At 41.4% G+C, this 11815-nt stretch overlaps 1 protein-coding gene across 4 annotated transcripts in view; it reads right to left on the reverse strand.

Annotated features, from left to right (window-relative positions):
- Window positions 1-11785, reverse strand: part of sv2ca (synaptic vesicle glycoprotein 2Ca) — a 36467-nt gene extending 24682 nt beyond the window's left edge. Inside the window, exons 1-2 of one of the 4 annotated variants that reach the window (XM_071482726.1) lie at window positions 11589-11785; window positions 9081-9168 (exon numbers count right to left, since the gene is read on the reverse strand). The gene's annotated coding sequence lies outside the window, so the exon portion shown is untranslated. Of the gene's footprint in view, window positions 1-5092; window positions 5306-9080 lie in introns of those variants that run through there. The other 3 variants (XM_071482729.1, XM_071482728.1, XM_071482725.1) reach the window with 3 other exon arrangements.
- Window positions 11786-11815: the final 30 nt, after the last annotated feature.

Below are 11815 nucleotides of genomic sequence, written 5' to 3' on the forward strand. Positions count from 1 at the left end.
AGACCAGCACTGATGGGAGGGAGACCCCCCCCCCCCCCCCCCCCCCCTCCAGCCTAGCACTGTGAATGATGTAACATGATTTCATGTGAGCGCTCAAACTGTGATCCACGGTTCATCATCACATTGCCTCCACAGGCTCACTCCAGCCTGTTTACTCTATAACGTGTCATAGCACAGATTCACAACCATTATTAAACAAATTCAAAATGATTATGAAATTCAATCAGCAATTTCTCACAGCATATGAAAGATTTCTAGATACTTAGGAATAGGATGGGGATGGTCAGAGCTGTCAAGTGTGTGCGGTTCCCATGTGTCTAGGAGCTGCTTACCACAGCCTCTAATGAACACTGAAGCCTTGTCAGGAGGACACAAATCACAGGGCCAGCTCCATCTCCCATAATGCCATTTTACTGGGTAAAATGACACTGCTGATTCAAGGTGACTCCACTAATCCCTTTTGGCTCATTGGATGACTTCTGTGGTTATGAGCACACTCCTTTACACAAAGGCCGATAATTTTGTACCACCTCTACCGACACGGGTGGTGCCTCACACATTCCCAAGGATGATTCATAACAATAGCTTTTTAGCAATCTGTTTGTTTCTTGTGTCATATGGCAACCGTTCCCTGTATCACTGGTGAGGTACATGGAGACATTTAAAGAAATTTTACTTTAAAATTCCTCAGTAGACAAACACCCTGCCAGGAGCACGTCAGAGTTCAGTGGTGTCACTGAACCGATGCCAGTTATTGTTTCAGGATCAGGTCATGTTGGCTATCACACACATTCTTTTTACTTACAACGAGCATGCACACATGCACACACCGGCAAAAAGGGGATGCATCCTGGTGAAGCCTGCCTGTCAGAGAATCAATGGAGTGTATGTTGAGGCCTGCTGTCAGTGGTGATGAAGCTCAGAGGACACCCGAGCACACAGACGGCCGACCTCACCTGACCACAGCTGACGAGACCCCGACAGCACAGACAGCCCGAGCAATGAGAGAAATCACAATCAAACTGGATAACCACCAACCCTTTTTTTTATTGCTGTCTCTCAGCTGCATCTCCTTTATTTCTTTCTTTACTTTCAGACTCCACTTTCTGTATCTATTGTTTCCAATGATGCCTGTTTGTCAGAAAATGTTTATTCGTGCATTTAAAGTCATTTTGATACCATAACCAGCTCTCTAGTCCTTTTTCCAACATACTGTCTTTAGCCAGGCCTCAATATCAATCAGCACATCCCTTGTTGTCAATCCAATACTCAGGTCTCTACCAAATCCTGGTTTCTATTATACCTATCTTCTTTACCTCATTACCTATGTTCAGTTCAAACCCTCATTACTTCGCTTCAAGGTAACCAAGCACTCTAACCATTGACTAAACATTGATTATTGATAACGAACCAACAAAGTGATGAGTAAAAGCATTGGAACATAAAGAGGCCTCTACACTGAACCCAGGGCATAGCTGCGCTCTATAATTGGTATAAATAGATTTAATATAGTGTGTGTACCATTGCTGTGAACCATGTGAGGGTGGCTGAAAATAGGCCTTGCTCTGGCAATACCCCCTGTCTGCATGATGGATAATGGCCCTGCTTTCCTTCAACCTCTTTAAAGTACTGAAAAAACACTGGGTCAGCTATCACTTGGCCCCAGATCTCCTCTTGCATGAATATAAAGACAGATGAAGACATTAGAGTTACAGGAGTTTTTGGCCATATAGCCAACTCAGGACAAGCAATGGGGAAAAGTAAAAAATAAGAGTATGTGTGTTCAACCAACTCTGTCCACTTAACACTGTTTCATTGCTTATCATGGATTGTTAGCTAACAGTGGTAGTAGTAATGCAGCTAGTAATCAACATTTTAACAAAAATAAATACCATATTACAAATCAATCGTGATAATAGTAATAAACAGCCTGAGTCAGAAGAACCTAAAACGTAATGAAGCAATTATCAGCACAGTAAGGGTTTCCTGCAAGCAACGCGCATCGTCAAAAGGATTGACGTCAGTGTTGGTGTTGTCCAGCAGTCACCAAACAGACTGGTATGGGCACGCAGGTTGTTAGAGTAAGAAGTAAAAAATCAATTCTGGTCCTAGAATTTCAGGTTGTTTAACTTGTGGGTTAAGCAAGACTGCTGTAGGAGACAAATACTTAATGTTTTTCATGGGAACTTGAAAGAAAATCAATAGTGCCTTTTTTTTTGGCTAAGTGCGGTCCATTAGTTCAGACATTGGCTTTTTCACAGGACAAAAAAAGTAATGATGCAAAACAATTAAGGCAGCAGTGCCCCTCTCTTTTTTTTATATACTATAACTATACCGCAATAAATGTTAAATAAATGCACCCTTCCAGTTATAGCAATTTTCTTCATTCCTTGCTTATTTCTAAATATCACAAACACTATACATTAAACTGGTTTAACAATTTATGTTTTTGCACCATTTGCACTGTAGGAATCACAAAAATCACACATGCCTTCCATCTCAGTCTTGTTTGACTTGTCACTGTCCTGCCCTTTCATAGACGTGCGCAAGCACAGTGGCTTGATGGCTGGTTTGTTCTATTAGCATCAGAAAGACAGGTCCAATCTCTAAGTGGGCAGAGCCGCATGTAATCCCATCAAAACGGAGAGCCCATGACCTCATCTGGAAGGCAGAGGCCCAACCAGCCCGGGATGTCTTCCGTTAGGAGATTTCATCAAACACTGATGCCATTACTGACTGAGTGGAGGGGGATGGGGGTTAGAAGTGGGCGGAGAAGTATTAATAACAGAATAAGTGGTGGCTGGATAAAAGGACTTAAAGATAGAGGAAGGACATGGTTGTTCGGGGAATAGAATAAAACACAAATTTAACAATTGACGTACAGTATCAGAATCACGACACCACATGACATCTTTCAAGGCACCTAAACCTCATATCATCTCTGTTAGACACAAAGCCACAGCTTACGGCTGATTGCAAGACATGTTAATGTTACATCATCTAGATACATACATAGTGAAGCTGGAGCAGGTTGATATCTGCCTTTCCTACCAGGAGGAGCTAGCATTGTTAATATTGGCTTCACTCACTTCTGTGCCAAGGTTAGCTGAGGAAAAAGGAATTCCCCTCTGTTTATGTTAATGCTGTGAATCTCCTTACTCTGATTAAAATAACAAAGGATACAGAATGTGTGTGTTCAGAACTATGAATCTGTTTCATCCATAAGTGGTTACATTTGAACAGAAAGAAAGAAAACATATTTTTTGGAGTTGGAGATGTTTTGGGAGGGGGGGGGGGTTGTTTTTTTTTGCATCAGGATGATGTTTGTTTGATCTTCTTTGTAAACATATGGTCTCTCTGCCTCGCCAGACCTCACTACTGACACAATACAGTTCCATTGGACGTATAAAACGTAATGTGCCACCACCACTGTTTTGTGTTGCAATAATATGATAATACTGATGAGGCACAGGATGCTGTTTTTTTAATTCTTTTATTAATTAATTAATTAATTGTTCTTTTTTTTCTAACTGTTTAATGTGGTGCAGATTATTTGTGTACGCGTCCTTAAAATTCACAAAGATCGTAAAATTAACAGGGAAAAAAAAACATTACGACATCTTTTGAAAGGAAATCATTCCTTCGTCATTCTAGCGGACGGACAGATGTGAGGAGAAATCTTAAATCTAATATAACCTGTTGATTTTAACTTGACCCTAAAATAAAATTCATTCATTACCTATTTTCCCATTTGCCTAGGAATGTCATCTCTCTACTCTCCGCTGCATCATTACTGGCACAGCTTACTTTCCAAAGAGTCCTTTCTTCCATTCATCTATAAAACACTGGCATAGAAAACGTCTACCTCTTAAAATAAGTTGTGTGATGCTCCATCACTTTAGGAAAACTAACAAAATTACAGGTCAGTGTGGATGCTTGAGAAGGAGCTGTTATTGAATGCAGAGGAGGGGCGTTCTGAATCACAATGAGATTCTTGTTTACCGTGGCGGAAAGAAAAAAAATCAACATTAACTTGAAATCAATGATAAGTGGAGCCAAAGGAATGAATTCTGCAGCCTGCCATCACTTTACCTCAGCTAACACTTACTCATTGATGGAGGCCTTCGGTGTTCACCCAGCAGGACTACTACAGCAGCCTTCGCATTGCAAACAAAGCACTTTGCCACAGATTTCCAGTTCACCGGCTGTGTGCCTGTCAATCGCTCGCTGCCTCTTGAGGTGCAGTTCACGGATGAGTCAGTTGCCTGCTCCCGAATCCTCTCCTCTTTTTGGCGGCGCAGAGTGCTTTAACTGCCCCAGGGCAGGTGGCTGGATTGCACTACAGCGTGCACAGTCCACAGCCAACAACCCAAAACTCTGCTCGTGCCAAGGACAAGTATAAAAATATGCTGTTCAGCAAAAGATGGGTAAACTATGAGCTCCAGTCAGCAGACACCAACAACCACACATCCATCTAGAGCTTACAAGCCACAGTTCAAGTGAACAAATTCATGGACAGACCTCATTCACGGAGCTTAAATCAGATATTTTACTCCAAGATGGACTGTATGTACCGTGTCTTGAAATAACTTATTTTATAAATTGGTGATATACAAAGAAAAATTTACTTCACTTGACTGCATAATGAATTTAAAGATTTTATGTCACCCCCAACAACATGATGAATGAATTCCACAAATGAAAAGGTAAGAAACTGAAACTCACTACATCCCTAGTTAGGCTATGATCAATTCTGATGCTTGCAGCCTACTTTCACATAATTTTGCCAATTTCTCTCTACTTTAGCAGGAGGCACATGGACCCACAGAAGAAAAAAAAAAAAAAACACTCACATGCCTGGAAACAATCCCAACTTTTAACAAACGAAACAAAAACTTATGAATAAATAATGAGGCATCCCTGTGTCTCAGTTGGAGATGTCAGTGAAAAGATGCAAGAAACTTCACAACATCACTTGTAAGCCCAAATGTAGCTGACTACAGAGGAGTGAAACAGAAAATACTGGCTTTTTCTAACTCGGAAGTGTCACACAGTCAGTATGTTTTCAGGGGGGAAAAAAGTCATCACTTACCGTCATTTATGGCGACAAGAGGGGGCTGAGCTGATAGTTACCCATTGCATCAGACTGGGGAAAAAAGAATCTTGTAGGATTTGTTATTGTAGAATAGGATCAGAGGTAATTTGCCAGCGCACGACAATGCTTTTCTTTTTCTTTTTTTTTTTTTTTTCTCCGATGCAGTCCTCTCGCTGCAGCACTTCAGGAAAGGAGAGAGGGAAAGAGAGAGATGGTGGTAGGAGGGAGGGAAGGAGGGAGGGAGGGACGCAGGGAGGGGGTGAGGAGGAGGAGGAGGGGGGGGAGGCAGTGTAATCAATAATTGTATTTCATTGAGTGATGCGGGTAATTCCGTCTGATGGAACAATCTAGTTAGGTGACTGAATGACGTAAAAACAGCGCAGCGCATGAATGCTAAACAGACAAGAGCAGCCGACGAGTCCCCCATTCACTTCAGTGCAGACTGACTATGTGCTTCAATCTTACAGAACAGTTAAAGCATGATAAACAGAGCCAGGCTTCTGCAAGAGAGAGAAACTTGTCCGCTTAGGCTAAAACCGCTGTTTAATCTAAAAGTTTGGGACTTTTTTTTTTTTGCAGGTGAGCTGCCGGGTTGGTCTTACATCTGAATTCTGCCAACGCTGCCAACTGATTCGTCTTTTTTTTTTTTTTTGCGATTCAGTGCGTCCAGTCGTCAGTTTCACAAAAGTAGAGCTGCCTGGAAGCTCACCTTGTCTGTGCAGGGTCCGCTGTAGAGCCGCACAGCGCGTTTCTACCACGGTCTCTGTCCGTGGTGCTGACCCACACCTGCGCGTCTCAGCGGCTCCAGTGCGCCAGGTTTGGTGCAGATGCCACACACGGATGGCCGCACTTCGCGTCTCTGAACACCCGGTCGAACATTTAAGTGTTTTTAATGTGCACAATTCTGAGTCACAGGCTTCCCTCGACAACTCCTCCTAAGAAGAGTTAGTTAAGAAATGGATCGGTCGTGAAGAAGAAATGATGGAGTAAATGGTGTCTGGGATTTTAAATGAGAAGGAAAAGAACGCGCAATATAGCAGGATATAACAAGGCCATTATGAGAAAAGTAATAAAACACAAGCTTTTAAAATAATTTAATCATGACGTTTGTTATAGGAGGCGAGTTCTTCCAAGGACTTAAAACCTTACACACTGCCAGGATCAATATAAATGAAGGCACAAATAAACCCAGAGCCAACATTCGTGATCTAGTGTAACCATGAGCTTGTTCTCTTACTGACTCCAAGCATCCTTCCACCACTGCTCTATGTTAACTGCCTCCATCTGACTTCCCGTTAGGTCCACATATAGCTCAGTAGGAAAGACAGAGCTAAGTAAAGCATCAAATTAAGATAATGGACTATAAATGAGATCAGGATACCTTTAAGCCATACAGTTTAACCCCAACCCATAAACACGGCAAATGATAATAAATGTTGTAAAATATATACATATATAATCTGTGAGAAAGAGACAGTTTCTCTTTTGACAGAAACCTGGTCACTTGCTATACACCGAGGGCCAGGACCCCCGATGCTTGATGGTCCTGATCACAACAAGTCTCAGAGACATTCAGTAAAAGAGCTGTTATAACTGTAACTTTGGTTCAATGAATCTCAATGACAGGCTGAGTTCTCACTTTGTCCCCCTGACACTTGATGAAAAGACAATATGGTGGAAGAAGATTTTTACACTTCAGGCATACTACCTACATCGTCCCAGATCACGGGTGAATTTGCTGGTATAATATTGCACATGTGCAATATTCCTTGCTAATGCACCAGATCAGGTAATCATTCAGAATTCATAAAAACCACCTTTACAGGACATTCATAATTCTTATTTTACACAATAAAGCCAGTAGAAGTGCTGACATGGCTGAATCATTGGTTACAGATTATGTTTTTATTTATAGTATTGTTTTTGTTACGGTACAGCTTAGGGTTCATGTTTATGGTTGACATACCTTGTTTTCTCATTTACAGCTTGTTTTACCTTCATTTACACTCCACTGAATTAATTTGACAACATAAAGTAGCCTGTGTAGTAAGTAAAACCCTCGATGCTCAGATGCAATTTAAGCACAATAAAACACTGCATGTGATGATCACATAGGGAGTAATACTACTGACGAACACCACACAAAGATTATACAATCCTGTTACAATAATTGCATAACCTAGCACAGGCTCTTTGAGATAAGTAGGCTCTTTAGATGAAGTGTGAGACAGTGACTGTGTGCCTGCTATGTTGGATCCTAATGCCTCTGAAACCCGCAAGTGGTTCCTGGAGAATGGGGGTGGGTGTGTGTGTGTGTGTGTGTGTGTGTGTGTGTGTGGGGGGGGGGGGGGGGGGGGGGGGGGGGGGGGGGGGGTGATGGACTGATGCAAGCACAGGGACATTCAGCCTTTCAGCATTCACATCGTTAAAGCCTGCAAACTAGACCAGCACTACCAGTGAGACCCAGTCCACAGCAGAAATTAGTATCAGCAAGCTCTTTGATGTATTACACCCTGTCCTTCCTTATTCTCACTTTTAGAAAAAGTAAATCTCAATTGCTCCATGTTAAAATGCCTCAATGAAGGAAATGCAGTTCATAGCGGAGCCTGGTTGTGCATTTGCTTACTGAGTTTAAACACCAACTTATGACTCTGACACTGGTTGTGCATCATATTCACCACAAAGGATCCTGAACAGGATTGTAAATGATGGATACACTGTGCACAAAGACACACACAACACAAAACCATGCAAAGCCACACACAAACTTATAAACAACAAAAAAAAGCATCTATCTTTTTCCTCTGAATTTGATGATTCACAGAAGCAGTGACCTGAGGCTTGGGACATTCTCTGCCTTTGATTCAGGGTTGGGAGACAAACCCCCCTGAAGCCATAAGACTCCATTTACTACTGCTGGAGAGCTGAGGAGCACTTAGCTTAATGTACAGGACAGTAGAATGACCCACACACAAAACACACACACACACAGTCCATTGCGCATGCCAGCGCATTCTCTCCCTCTTCTCTTGTAAGACTTGTTCTCCTCTCTTTGTCACATCAACATGCACACAAGCAAGAAAGGTACACATGAATTTCAGTGTCTTTTTATTACAGTGAAAATACAATGAATTTCCATATTTTTCCAGAGCTTGCAGATTGGATTCTGACATGTACGCAGAATAGCTGTCAAAGTAATGAATTCCCATTCCACATGCGGTAAATGTAAGATAATGTTGGTTGTAGGTACTGTAGTAAGAAAGTGACAGTGTTGGAATCCCATATAATCCTGCTGGCCGAGCAATTCAGACCCTTCAGTGTTTAGGTATCCCTCTCATCTTCTCCATACAAATGGTATGAGTTGTGATATGTAAAGCTTATATATTATATACATAAACTTAGTACATGACATTGTTACATTAATTTATGCAAATATACATGCGCTTATACTTATACTATGTGATTTATAAAACACACAGAAGGCCTACTTAATTATGATATACAATACATAATGTATGTAAGTTTGTGGTTCTAATCTACCAAATATAAAACCACTGGAATTGTGTTGCATGGACATTATGCAATGTTTGAGTACACAAATACTGCATGTTCCCACACAGGTATATACAATAAATTGTATTAAATTCCTGTTCCTACTCCCCCAAGATGTAAAATGGGTGTAGTGCCTGCAGTGCCAGCTTTCCCTAAGAAGTGAATAGAGAGGTGGAGGTAGACTGGAAGAACTGTCTGCTGCTTATCTTCAACCAGATTATAACAAACAGATGCAGACGCTGACGGTAATTGTTGGTGCCTTTTGGAGATAGAGGCTCGTGCTAACTGATTTAGTCTCCGTCTTTGTCCTCAGCCTCCACTGCTCATCTGCGCTCATGTGGCTGACTACTTTATGCTGGACTCAGCATGTGCCATACTGCATAGATATGTTACATAATAATGGCGGAAATGATGATGCCTTGTTGTCTCTCACCTGGTTGTTAGTACTGCACTATGTTATCTGAGGGTGATCATTGAAGCCATGTGTTTCCAAGCCTTGGCAATTTCAGCACCCAAGAATTCTGAAAGAGAAACAAAAGGACACTGGTGTCACTGATAGAGAGATGTGATGGATTACAGAGGCCCAAGGGGGAAGTCCTGGTCCATCAAAATGTAATGAAAACTAATTTGAAAACAGTAGGCAGCTATGAATAACTCCAAGATGAGTACTGACAGCATTGTGTTCAATGAGAGGTCGTCATTGTCTCATATGCGAGAAAAATGGGTTGATAACATTACGATTGATGATAGCACATTAGTTGTTGTCTTCAGGAGTTATGGCTGTCTGTAAATACGTCTGACTGAAAATCGATCTAAAGCAGAAACAATTTTACACAGAGTTTATAATCTGCAGTTTTACAATAGGGATGCAAATGACACATATACAAAACAAGATTAGGATTTAATAGCATTTCTCAAAAATCTGTCAAAAGCAAACTGCAGCATAAAAATGTAAAAGTACTGTAATAAAAAGTTCCCTAACAAAGTTAACCGGTATAAGCACAGAACATTATTTCCTAATTTCTGTTCTGTCTATCATTGCAAGGTCCTGAATAGTCTAACGTACCTGAGCTAAAATACCAGGGGGAAGAAAGTCAAATGGATTGTGATTATTGTCCTGGAACAGATTGAACAGGCTATGAGAGAAGAATGTGAGCTGAATCCCATTTCAACCCACAAGCCCAGGTGCATTTCTTTTGCTGAAAGGAAGGTGAAATTTACAAAAGGGATCTAAAGAAAGGTTTGAGGCAGTAATACTGGCTTTAATCTAGCCACTATCAACAGTAGCTTATTACCTTTGTCTGCAACAAAGGGAAAACATTATACAGAATTGGTACAGAATGGCCTCCTGTCCCTATCGTCTGTCTGTATCTTAAACTCAGGTCTAAGTTATTGTTTATTATTTTATTCATGGCTGTGCTCGTGTGGGTAAAAAGACAGATTTAATAACCAAAGCATTCCTTTGATCTTAACTACTTTGTGTTAATTAAGAGCATATGGATTATTCTGTACATATCTGACAGATAGTAATTCAATATAATGCAATTCCACTTAATCCCATATGGGGCAATTAATGCAGTAATAAAGACAAACAGAATACACACATTATATACCCAACAAGCAGGGACTGGGCACTACACCAGATTAACAGTTGGCTGTTATTCATTGTGCTATTAAAGGGTCGCCAGTAAGACAAATACAGTACATAAAATGCCTAAAATACCAAGCCTACCACAAACCCACCAGTTGTCTATTCCCAGCCAGTCCTTGCAATAATAATTTACATAAAGGAGACAAGCATAGGGAATTTGCAGTTCAACATCAGTATGGTACGATAAAAAAGCAGTGTACCCAACCAGCCAGGCTGGGATGACAAAATCACCCTAACAGAGAAACTGTGATGAACACATCACCAAAACCTTTCAAAACATGTGAATCGTCTGCTCTGAAATGGAAATAAGTAATCTGTGGGAGCTACAGCGTCCTGTCATTCAACAAGAAACCTCCACTCCCCGCAGAGCAGCAAGGATTATCCTCTGCCTCACAATTCTGGTTCAAAATCATAGCCCGCGTCAACTGTCAAGACATGTTATCATAAAATGTGTGTGTGTGTGTGTGTGTGTGTGCTGAGGGGTGTCTATGCCAGGCCTTGCTTGCACTAAGTTATCATTCAGTTTATTTCTAATATGTATTGGATATGAAATGTATCAGGCTGAATCCTTGATTCCACAGGCAGACCTTAACACTGTGATCAGCTGTTTTTGGGGAGTTTGTCATCGATGTTACAATCGTGCTCTCTCCCTTTTCACAGCCAGCCTGCAAGTCTCTCTCGTAACAATGCTGACAGGACACCTTCAGACAGCAAAGTACTCACAACACACAGCCAGGTGGTGAGGAGGCCTGAGTCCAACAGTACTGCTTGCAGCTTTGCCATGGCTGAGAGAGACCATATGTCTCTTCCCTTTGGAGTCTGTCCATGCCCAGGACTGCCAAGCCGGTAGGCCTAACCCACATATGTGTCTTAATACTGTTAAGCACTAGGTCCTCGGGGGGTTAAGACATTGCTGTAATTCAGATTGTGAACCACTGCCTGTTCTGTATTTGTGAACAACAGAGAAATGGCCACAGGGAAGTTCACAGGGTGGTGGTATTCGCCAAGGACGTACACCTTCCTTACACAGGTAAATTTGCTTTCTTTTGACAGTTGATTTAATCAGCTAATCTCCATGCAGACAGACTACTGATGAAACGGTGTGAAAACCATAATGCTCTTTAGATGGGCACACAGCATGATTTGCCAATCACAGAATCAGACCGGCGTCCTTTCAATGAGATTAACAAACCATACACTAACATTATATTCCTTTAAACACATATAGAAGTTGAGGTAATATTTGCCAAAGGATAGTAGTTAGCTTATCTTGTGTGGTCAGGCCATTACCAATAATAACTGCAAGTGGTCTTCATGTGACTCCTTGCGCTTTAAGATTACCATGATATCTGGCTACTATACTGTGCTGCTGCTCGCTGTCAAAATAAACGGTGAAGTAAACGAGTCGATTTGCCAAAATCATAGAAAAAAGCTCGTAAAGTGTTCGTCTTGAACTGAGGAGGGAGCAGCTGCTGAGCTTAGCGTTGTTCCGCTTACCGTTCTCATGGAAACAGTTT

Source organism: Trachinotus anak, unplaced genomic scaffold (genome assembly GCF_046630095.1).
Source record: "Trachinotus anak isolate AG129_WGS33_773 ecotype Australia unplaced genomic scaffold, CSIRO_AGI_Tana_v1 ptg000008l, whole genome shotgun sequence".
Lineage (NCBI taxonomy): Eukaryota > Metazoa > Chordata > Actinopteri > Carangiformes > Carangidae > Trachinotus > Trachinotus anak.